Source organism: Squalius cephalus (genome assembly GCF_949319135.1).
Source record: "Squalius cephalus genome assembly, chromosome: 12".
Classification (NCBI taxonomy): domain Eukaryota; kingdom Metazoa; phylum Chordata; class Actinopteri; order Cypriniformes; family Leuciscidae; genus Squalius; species Squalius cephalus.
The window spans coordinates 38945323-38957016 of record NC_137133.1 but is presented as its reverse complement, the minus strand read 5'-3'; the positions used below and the strand labels follow the sequence as shown (position 1 = coordinate 38957016).

The window sequence follows — 11694 nt, the reverse complement described above, 5'->3', positions numbered from 1 at the left end:
GTGAGTGAGTGAGTGAGTGAGTGAGTGTGTCAGTGAGTGAGTGAGTGAGTGAGTGTGTCAGTGAGTGAGTGTGTTAGTGAGTGAGTGTGTCAGTGAGTGAGTGAGTGAGTGAGTGAGTGTGTCAGTGAGTGAGTGAGTGTGTCAGTGAGTGAGTGAGTGAGTGAGTGAGTGAGTGAGTGAGTGAGTGAGTGTGTCAGTGAGTGAGTGAGTGAGTGAGTGTGTCAGTGAGTGAGTGAGTGAGTGTGTGTGTGTGTGTGTGTGTGTGTGTGTGTGTGGGAGTGAGTGAGAGAGTGAGTGAGCGAGTGTGTGTGTCAGTGAGTGAGTGAGTGAGTGTGTGTGTGTGTGTGTCAGTGAGTGAGTGAGTGAGTGAGTGAGTGAGTGAGTGAGTGAGTGAGTGAGTGAGTGAGTGAGTGAGTGAGTGAGTGTGTCAGTGAGTGAGTGTGTTAGTGAGTGAGTGAGTGTGTCAGTGAGTGAGTGAGTGAGTGTGTGTGTGTGTGTGTGGGAGTGAGTGAGAGAGTGAGTGAGCGAGTGTGTGTGTCAGTGAGTGAGTGAGTGTGTCAGTGAGTGAGTGAGTGAGTGTGTCAGTGAGTGAGTGAGTGAGTGAGTGTGTCAGTGAGTGAGTGAGTGAGTGAGTGTGTCAGTGAGTGAGTGAGTGAGTGAGTGTGTGTGTGTGTGTGAGTGAGTGTGTCAGTGAGAGAGTGAGTGAGTGTGTGAGTGTCAGTGAGTGAGTGTGTCAGTGAGTGAGTGTGTCAGTGAGTCAGTGAGTGAGTGAGTGAGTGAGAGAGAGAGTGAGTGAGTGTGTCAGTGAGTGAGTGAGTGAGTGAGAGAGAGAGTGAGTGTGTCAGTGAGTGAGTGAGTGAGAGAGAGAGTGAGTGTGTCAGTGAGTGAGTGAGTGTGTGAGTGTCAGTGAGTGAGTGTGTCAGTGAGTGAGTGTGTCAGTGAGTCAGTGAGTGAGTGAGTGAGTGAGAGAGAGAGTGAGTGAGTGTGTCAGTGAGTGAGTGAGTGAGAGAGTGAGTGAGTGAGTGTGTCAGTGAGTGAGTGAGTGAGTGTGTCAGTGAGTGAGTGTTAGTGAGTTAGTGAGTGTGTCAGTGAGTGAGAGAGTGAGTGAGTGTGTCAGTGAGTGAGTGAGTGAGTGAGTGAGTGAGTGTGTCAGTGAGTGAGTGAGTGAGTGTGTGTGTGTGTGTGGGAGTGAGTGAGAGAGTGAGTGAGCGAGTGTGTGTGTCAGTGAGTGAGTGAGTGTGTCAGTGAGTGAGTGAGTGAGTGAGTGAGTGAGTGAGTGAGTGAGTGTGTCAGTGAGTGAGTGAGTGAGTGTGTCAGTGAGTGAGTGAGTGAGTGAGTGAGTGAGTGAGTGAGTGAGTGAGTGTGTCAGTGAGTGAGTGAGTGAGTCAGTGAGTGAGTGAGTGTTACGTTATGTGTATTTGTTTTTGTGACTGTGTATGTTCTGTTTTTCTTTTTTCCTGAGTTTCAGATTACCGCTGATTTGATAACAGCCTGCCAGCGGTAATTGGGTGATCATATGATGATTCTGCCTTTAAAGACGCCTCTTCCGCTTGACATGGAGGACGGTTGCGGCTTCGGGTCGGTCGCAGCGGTTCTGGCTTCCTGTTAGCCGCCAGATCAAGATGTTGTTTTTCTTGTGTTCTTTGGCTGTGTATTTTATTTAGAGTGTGGTGATGTAGGAGAGACCTGCCCTTTTGGTTTGGAATTTACTTATGTTTTTGATGAGCGTAGTTAGGTAAGTTTAATGTAGTTTCTTTCATTTTTCTTTGTGGTAGGTTACTTACGTGGTTTATTTAATTTTATTAGGTTGGGTTTTGTTTGTTATTTTGGGCCTTGGGTCTCTCTGACGAGAATACCACTTTATTTATTTATTTCTGTTGATTTCATTGTTAATGAATTATATCTTTTGCTTTATTTGGGCCATGGGTCCTTTTGATTGATTCATTTTCGTTTGTGTTTACAATAAATCTCTTGAATTCGCTTTCGTTCGTATTTGTTCTTTTTGAGGATTTCTTTTTTTTTCTGGTTGATCTGACGGCCTGCGGGAAGCTGGCTTTATTTATTTAACTACTTATTGCGTCTTACCCCTAGCGGACGTAATAAATGGGGGCTCGTCCATTTCATTTGATTCGTTTGTAAGTTTGCCAAAGATTTGCCTTGCTGGTAGGTATTTATTTCGTTGTTTGATTGGCGGGTTTTGCTAGTATACGGAGGATAATTATGGATTTTAGTATTGAGGCGTTTAAACATTTTCCTACGGTAGAGGCTTTACAATCATGCCGTAAATCTGATTTATTTTTGATTGCAGATTATTATGATATATCTGTATCTAAAGGGTCCTCTAAGCAAGTATTGTTAGATGTGGTACAGGAGAAATTGGTGTTGGATGGGGTATTGAAAGTTGAATCAATGGCACTAGATGGCGATGCTGCTTATGTGACGGAAGAGTTAAGCACGGAAGCAGTTCGAAATCCAGTGGTGGAGCTGGATCCACTGGTAGGGCTGAGTACCACGGACCTTAAATTGGCTATACGACTTCGCGAGCTTGATTTACAAGTTAAGCGACAAGAACATGATACGCAGCTTTTGCGCGTTAGGCAGTGTGAACTTGAGGCGCACCGCGTTTCGACGGTACCGGTGAGTGTATTACAACCTCCTTTTGCGGCTGTCCCCAGTGCCCGTGTTTCTTCTGTTACTTCTCCTGTCCCACATACTCCGAGCACGGGTGAATTTGATATTAGCAGCCAGATTCGTTTAGTTCCTGCGTTTCGAGAAACGGAGATTGATTCTTTTTTCAGTGCTTTTGAGCGAATTGCTGTTGTTTTGAAGTGGCCGAAAGAGATTTGGTCACTTTTGTTACAATGCAAACTGACTGGTAAAGCACAGGAAGTTTGTGCTGCTTTGTCTGTTGAGGAGAGTTTAAATTATGATGTTTTGAAGGCCTCGATTCTTAGGGCATACGAACTTGTTCCCGAAGCATACCGTCAAAAATTCCGTGGTCACGTGAAAGCTGCCAATCAGACATTTGTTGAGTTTGCCCGAGAAAAGGGAAATCTTTTTGATAAATGGTGCCAGTCCAGCAAGGTAAATAATTTTGAGCAACTTCGAGAGCTTGTGTTATTGGAAGATTTTAAAACCACGTTACCAGACAAGATTGTTGTATATTTAAATGAGCAGAAAGTGAATAAACTCGTGCATGCCGCGGTTTCAGCGGATGAATTTGTATTGACTCATAAAAATGTTTTTGTTTCGTCTGCGCGTCGTGAATTCTTCCAATTTGAAAAGAGTCCGAAAAATTTAGCTGCTGAATCGAATCAGGCTGACTCACGTGAGTGTTTTTATTGTCATGAGACTGGCCATCTCATTGCTGGTTGTCCAGTTTTAAAAAGGAAAAACCAGTTTCCAAATAGCTCGGTGCCGAAGAGTGTTGGATTTGCATGTGTTGCGAGTTCGCCAGTTGACACAAATGGGCCAGGAGTTGATGCTGGATATGTTCCGTTTGTGTCTAGTGGGGTAGTTTTTCTTACTGGACAGGAAAGCGTTAAAGTCCCCATTCGCATTCTCCGAGATACTGGGTCAGCCCAATCATTTGTGTGTGGCAAAATTTTACCATTTTCTAAGGATTCGTATTGCGGTTCAGATGTGCTGGTTCAAGGAATTGAGTTGGGGATCGTCAGAGTTCCGTTACATCGTGTAAACATTCAGTCTGATCTTGTTTCTGATCTTGTTAAGATTGCGGTTCGTCCACAGCTACCTATTAAAGGGATTGATTTGATTCTTGGTAATGATCTCGCAGGCGGAAAGGTACTGCCGTTTCCTGAAGTCGTTGAAGACCCGCTTTCCGACTCACGAAATGTTGTAGGTTCTGTTTTAACCTCAACTTCTGTATTTCCTGCATGCGTGGTTACGCGAGCGCAGTCACGTAAATATAGTGACGTAGTTGAGCTTTCAGATAGTTTTGTGGCGTTTCCTGATAGCACTGATAGTTGTCATGAACCCCCTGTGGAAGTAGAGTGTATGCACTCTGAGCTGTTGTCCGCTGCACCTGGTGCTGAAGTTGATTTAACTTCGACTATTGATAGAATTACGCTGGCGAACGCGCAAAAATCTGATAATTCTCTGGCTCGTTGCAGAACGGCCGTCGTGAAGAGCGGAGAGATTTTCAAGAGACCTGTTGCTTATTTTTGGGATGACGGGTTGCTGATGCGAAAAAGAACGCCAGTGTTTTCTGAAAATGAAGTTGATGCCGTTTATCAGATAGTTGTGCCTGCTCAATTTCGCTCGCATGTGTTGATGTTAGCCCATGATCATAGTTTCTCAGGACATTTGGGCGTTACAAAAACATACCATCGTATCTTAAGTCATTTCTTCTGGCCTGGGTTAAGGTCGGATGTTGTGAGGTACTGTCGGTCATGCCATATCTGCCAGACTGTGGGTAAGCCAAATCAAGTGATCTCCCCCGCACCCCTTTGCCCCATTCCTGTTATGGGTGAGCCATTTGAGCGGGTGGTTCTAGATTGTGTTGGTCCTTTGCCACGGACTAAGTCCGGACATAAATCCATGTTAACTATGATGTGCGCTAATACCCGTTTTCCGGAAGCTGTGCCTTTACGCACTATAAAAACTAAAGGGGTGGTGCAAGCTCTAATTAAATTTTTTTCAACTTTCGGTTTACCAAAGGTGGTGCAGACTGATCAGGGCACAAATTTTATGTCCCGGTTATTTAAGCAGGTGTTGTGTCAGCTCAATATAAAACACGAAGTTTCAAGTGCGTACCATCCAGAGTCACAGGGGTCGCTGGAAAGGTTTCATCAAACCTTAAAGTCAATGTTGCGTACATTTTGTGCTCAATCAGAGAAAGAATGGGATGAGGGTTTGCCCCTTTTGTTGTTTGCTGTGCGTGAGACTCAACAGGAATCACTTGGCTTTAGTCCTGCGGAGTTGGTGTTCGGCCATACCGTAAGGGGGCCGTTGAAATTATTGAAGGAGAAAATGATGGGTTGTAAGACAAGTGACGCCATTAATGTCTTGGACTATGTTAGCTCCTTCCGTGAACGTTTACATCGTGTGGGCGAACTTGCTCGAATCTCTATGGCGTCTGCTCAAGCAAAGATGAAGACTCGATTTGACAAAAAAACTGTTTCACGTTCTTTTAACCAGGGTGACCGGGTACTGGTTTTGCTTCCTATCCCTGGATCAGCCCTACAGGCGAAGTTTTCTGGCCCGTATGTGATTGACGCCAAACTTAGTGAGACGGACTACATAGTTCGTACCCCTGATCGCAAGAGGAAAACTCGCGTCTGTCACATTAATATGTTGAAGTTATATATTTCGCGAGATGGTCAAGAGAAAAGTTCTGCGGTTTCAGTTGCATCTGTAGCTGTTATGTCTACGTCTGAGGGTTCTGATACCGATGGTTTGACCATGCGAAGTGCATCTGTTACTGGTGCCCGGTTGCAAAATTCTGAGATCCTTAAAGATTTACCGTCTTACCTGTCATATCTGTCCGAAGCTTCTCGATCAGATATTTGCCATTTAATCCAGCTATATCCAACCTTGTTCTCTGACGTACCATCTAGAACGACTGTAGTATGCCATGATATTGACGTGGGGGATCATCCACCAATTAAGCAGCATGCCTATAGGGTGAACCCAACTAAGCGTCAGATTATGCAGGATGAGGTGAAGTATCTCCTTGAAAACGGGCTGGCTGTGCAGAGTTCCAGTGCTTGGAGTTCTCCCTGCCTTATCGTTCCAAAGAGTGATGGCACGGTTCGCTTTTGCACTGATTATAGAAAAGTTAACGCCATCACAAAGTCAGATTCATTTCCCTTGCCCCGGATGGAGGACTGTGTGGACAGGGTTGGGTCTGCTACTTTTGTTTCAAAGCTGGATCTACTTAAAGGTTATTGGCAGGTGCCCTTAACTCCGCGCGCAGCCGAGGTTTCTGCCTTTGTTACGTCTGATAATTTGCTACAGTACACTGTTATGGCGTTCGGATTAAGAAACGCTCCTGCCACGTTCCAACGATTGATGAATAGGGTTCTGGCAGGTATTCCTGGTTGTGATGCGTATTTAGACGACATTGTGGTTTATTCTTCTGACTGGAATGATCATCTGGAGACACTTCATGTGGTGTTTGATCGCCTGTGCACCTCCTCTTTGACTCTGAATCTTGCGAAATGCGAGTTTGGTAGGGCTACGGTAACCTATTTGGGTAAACAGGTCGGTCAGGGTGCAGTTCGTCCTGTTGCCGCTAAAGTGCAGGCTATCGTGCAGTTTCCTGTTCCGAATACTAAACGACAACTGAGACGTTTTCTTGGTATGGCGGGATACTATCGAGGATTCTGTAAAAATTTCTCTGATGTGGTGTTACCGTTGACCAACTTGCTCCGTCAGAATAAAGACTATGTGTGGTGTAAGGAATGTCAGGGAGCCTTTGAGTCTGTCAAGTTATTACTATGCAGTACACCAGTACTTTCTGCCCCTAATTTCTCCATTCCATTCAAGCTGGACGTGGATGCTAGCGCTACTGGCGCTGGTGCCGTTCTCCTGCAGGAGGATGTGCAAGGGGTTGATCATCCGGTATGCTATTTTTCGAGAAAATTTTTGAAACATCAGTTGAATTATAGCACCATTGAGAAGGAAGCTTTGGCCTTACTGCTTGCACTACAGTACTTTGAGGTATATGTGGGGTCAAGTTCACTACCTTTGGTAGTGTTTACTGATCATAACCCGTTGGTTTTTCTGTCTCGGATGTGTAACTCCAACCAACGTATTATGCGTTGGGCATTAATCATACAGGAGTTTAATGTTGAAATTCGCTACAAGAAGGGGATCGAGAATGTCTTAGCGGATACTTTGTCGCGTGCAATGGAAGATGTGTAATCAACCATGTGATGATTCTTAACGGTGGGGGTGTTACGTTATGTGTATTTGTTTTTGTGACTGTGTATGTTCTGTTTTTCTTTTTTCCTGAGTTTCAGATTACCGCTGATTTGATAACAGCCTGCCAGCGGTAATTGGGTGATCATATGATGATTCTGCCTTTAAAGACGCCTCTTCCGCTTGACATGGAGGACGGTTGCGGCTTCGGGTCGGTCGCAGCGGTTCTGGCTTCCTGTTAGCCGCCAGATCAAGATGTTGTTTTTCTTGTGTTCTTTGGCTGTGTATTTTATTTAGAGTGTGGTGATGTAGGAGAGACCTGCCCTTTTGGTTTGGAATTTACTTATGTTTTTGATGAGCGTAGTTAGGTAAGTTTAATGTAGTTTCTTTCATTTTTCTTTGTGGTAGGTTACTTACGTGGTTTATTTAATTTTATTAGGTTGGGTTTTGTTTGTTATTTTGGGCCTTGGGTCTCTCTGACGAGAATACCACTTTATTTATTTATTTCTGTTGATTTCATTGTTAATGAATTATATCTTTTGCTTTATTTGGGCCATGGGTCCTTTTGATTGATTCATTTTCGTTTGTGTTTACAATAAATCTCTTGAATTCGCTTTCGTTCGTATTTGTTCTTTTTGAGGATTTCTTTTTTTTTCTGGTTGATCTGACGGCCTGCGGGAAGCTGGCTTTATTTATTTAACTACTTATTGCGTCTTACCCCTAGCGGACGTAATAAATGGGGGCTCGTCCATTTCATTTGATTCGTTTGTAAGTTTGCCAAAGATTTGCCTTGCTGGTAGGTATTTATTTCGTTGTTTGATTGGCGGGTTTTGCTAGTATACGGAGGATAATTATGGATTTTAGTATTGAGGCGTTTAAACATTTTCCTACGGTAGAGGCTTTACAATCATGCCGTAAATCTGATTTATTTTTGATTGCAGATTATTATGATATATCTGTATCTAAAGGGTCCTCTAAGCAAGTATTGTTAGATGTGGTACAGGAGAAATTGGTGTTGGATGGGGTATTGAAAGTTGAATCAATGGCACTAGATGGCGATGCTGCTTATGTGACGGAAGAGTTAAGCACGGAAGCAGTTCGAAATCCAGTGGTGGAGCTGGATCCACTGGTAGGGCTGAGTACCACGGACCTTAAATTGGCTATACGACTTCGCGAGCTTGATTTACAAGTTAAGCGACAAGAACATGATACGCAGCTTTTGCGCGTTAGGCAGTGTGAACTTGAGGCGCACCGCGTTTCGACGGTACCGGTGAGTGTATTACAACCTCCTTTTGCGGCTGTCCCCAGTGCCCGTGTTTCTTCTGTTACTTCTCCTGTCCCACATACTCCGAGCACGGGTGAATTTGATATTAGCAGCCAGATTCGTTTAGTTCCTGCGTTTCGAGAAACGGAGATTGATTCTTTTTTCAGTGCTTTTGAGCGAATTGCTGTTGTTTTGAAGTGGCCGAAAGAGATTTGGTCACTTTTGTTACAATGCAAACTGACTGGTAAAGCACAGGAAGTTTGTGCTGCTTTGTCTGTTGAGGAGAGTTTAAATTATGATGTTTTGAAGGCCTCGATTCTTAGGGCATACGAACTTGTTCCCGAAGCATACCGTCAAAAATTCCGTGGTCACGTGAAAGCTGCCAATCAGACATTTGTTGAGTTTGCCCGAGAAAAGGGAAATCTTTTTGATAAATGGTGCCAGTCCAGCAAGGTAAATAATTTTGAGCAACTTCGAGAGCTTGTGTTATTGGAAGATTTTAAAACCACGTTACCAGACAAGATTGTTGTATATTTAAATGAGCAGAAAGTGAATAAACTCGTGCATGCCGCGGTTTCAGCGGATGAATTTGTATTGACTCATAAAAATGTTTTTGTTTCGTCTGCGCGTCGTGAATTCTTCCAATTTGAAAAGAGTCCGAAAAATTTAGCTGCTGAATCGAATCAGGCTGACTCACGTGAGTGTTTTTATTGTCATGAGACTGGCCATCTCATTGCTGGTTGTCCAGTTTTAAAAAGGAAAAACCAGTTTCCAAATAGCTCGGTGCCGAAGAGTGTTGGATTTGCATGTGTTGCGAGTTCGCCAGTTGACACAAATGGGCCAGGAGTTGATGCTGGATATGTTCCGTTTGTGTCTAGTGGGGTAGTTTTTCTTACTGGACAGGAAAGCGTTAAAGTCCCCATTCGCATTCTCCGAGATACTGGGTCAGCCCAATCATTTGTGTGTGGCAAAATTTTACCATTTTCTAAGGATTCGTATTGCGGTTCAGATGTGCTGGTTCAAGGAATTGAGTTGGGGATCGTCAGAGTTCCGTTACATCGTGTAAACATTCAGTCTGATCTTGTTTCTGATCTTGTTAAGATTGCGGTTCGTCCACAGCTACCTATTAAAGGGATTGATTTGATTCTTGGTAATGATCTCGCAGGCGGAAAGGTACTGCCGTTTCCTGAAGTCGTTGAAGACCCGCTTTCCGACTCACGAAATGTTGTAGGTTCTGTTTTAACCTCAACTTCTGTATTTCCTGCATGCGTGGTTACGCGAGCGCAGTCACGTAAATATAGTGACGTAGTTGAGCTTTCAGATAGTTTTGTGGCGTTTCCTGATAGCACTGATAGTTGTCATGAACCCCCTGTGGAAGTAGAGTGTATGCACTCTGAGCTGTTGTCCGCTGCACCTGGTGCTGAAGTTGATTTAACTTCGACTATTGATAGAATTACGCTGGCGAACGCGCAAAAATCTGATAATTCTCTGGCTCGTTGCAGAACGGCCGTCGTGAAGAGCGGAGAGATTTTCAAGAGACCTGTTGCTTATTTTTGGGATGACGGGTTGCTGATGCGAAAAAGAACGCCAGTGTTTTCTGAAAATGAAGTTGATGCCGTTTATCAGATAGTTGTGCCTGCTCAATTTCGCTCGCATGTGTTGATGTTAGCCCATGATCATAGTTTCTCAGGACATTTGGGCGTTACAAAAACATACCATCGTATCTTAAGTCATTTCTTCTGGCCTGGGTTAAGGTCGGATGTTGTGAGGTACTGTCGGTCATGCCATATCTGCCAGACTGTGGGTAAGCCAAATCAAGTGATCTCCCCCGCACCCCTTTGCCCCATTCCTGTTATGGGTGAGCCATTTGAGCGGGTGGTTCTAGATTGTGTTGGTCCTTTGCCACGGACTAAGTCCGGACATAAATCCATGTTAACTATGATGTGCGCTAATACCCGTTTTCCGGAAGCTGTGCCTTTACGCACTATAAAAACTAAAGGGGTGGTGCAAGCTCTAATTAAATTTTTTTCAACTTTCGGTTTACCAAAGGTGGTGCAGACTGATCAGGGCACAAATTTTATGTCCCGGTTATTTAAGCAGGTGTTGTGTCAGCTCAATATAAAACACGAAGTTTCAAGTGCGTACCATCCAGAGTCACAGGGGTCGCTGGAAAGGTTTCATCAAACCTTAAAGTCAATGTTGCGTACATTTTGTGCTCAATCAGAGAAAGAATGGGATGAGGGTTTGCCCCTTTTGTTGTTTGCTGTGCGTGAGACTCAACAGGAATCACTTGGCTTTAGTCCTGCGGAGTTGGTGTTCGGCCATACCGTAAGGGGGCCGTTGAAATTATTGAAGGAGAAAATGATGGGTTGTAAGACAAGTGACGCCATTAATGTCTTGGACTATGTTAGCTCCTTCCGTGAACGTTTACATCGTGTGGGCGAACTTGCTCGAATCTCTATGGCGTCTGCTCAAGCAAAGATGAAGACTCGATTTGACAAAAAAACTGTTTCACGTTCTTTTAACCAGGGTGACCGGGTACTGGTTTTGCTTCCTATCCCTGGATCAGCCCTACAGGCGAAGTTTTCTGGCCCGTATGTGATTGACGCCAAACTTAGTGAGACGGACTACATAGTTCGTACCCCTGATCGCAAGAGGAAAACTCGCGTCTGTCACATTAATATGTTGAAGTTATATATTTCGCGAGATGGTCAAGAGAAAAGTTCTGCGGTTTCAGTTGCATCTGTAGCTGTTATGTCTACGTCTGAGGGTTCTGATACCGATGGTTTGACCATGCGAAGTGCATCTGTTACTGGTGCCCGGTTGCAAAATTCTGAGATCCTTAAAGATTTACCGTCTTACCTGTCATATCTGTCCGAAGCTTCTCGATCAGATATTTGCCATTTAATCCAGCTATATCCAACCTTGTTCTCTGACGTACCATCTAGAACGACTGTAGTATGCCATGATATTGACGTGGGGGATCATCCACCAATTAAGCAGCATGCCTATAGGGTGAACCCAACTAAGCGTCAGATTATGCAGGATGAGGTGAAGTATCTCCTTGAAAACGGGCTGGCTGTGCAGAGTTCCAGTGCTTGGAGTTCTCCCTGCCTTATCGTTCCAAAGAGTGATGGCACGGTTCGCTTTTGCACTGATTATAGAAAAGTTAACGCCATCACAAAGTCAGATTCATTTCCCTTGCCCCGGATGGAGGACTGTGTGGACAGGGTTGGGTCTGCTACTTTTGTTTCAAAGCTGGATCTACTTAAAGGTTATTGGCAGGTGCCCTTAACTCCGCGCGCAGCCGAGGTTTCTGCCTTTGTTACGTCTGATAATTTGCTACAGTACACTGTTATGGCGTTCGGATTAAGAAACGCTCCTGCCACGTTCCAACGATTGATGAATAGGGTTCTGGCAGGTATTCCTGGTTGTGATGCGTATTTAGACGACATTGTGGTTTATTCTTCTGACTGGAATGATCATCTGGAGACACTTCATGTGGTGTTTGATCGCCTGTGCACCTCCTCTTTGACTCTGAATCT

General features: G+C 44.4%; 1 protein-coding gene across 4 annotated transcripts in view; it reads right to left on the bottom strand.

The window, feature by feature from the left end:
* Window positions 1-11694, bottom strand: part of cipcb (CLOCK-interacting pacemaker b) — a 30816-nt gene that overhangs the window by 2292 nt on the left and 16830 nt on the right. The gene's annotated exons all lie outside the window — the stretch shown is intronic.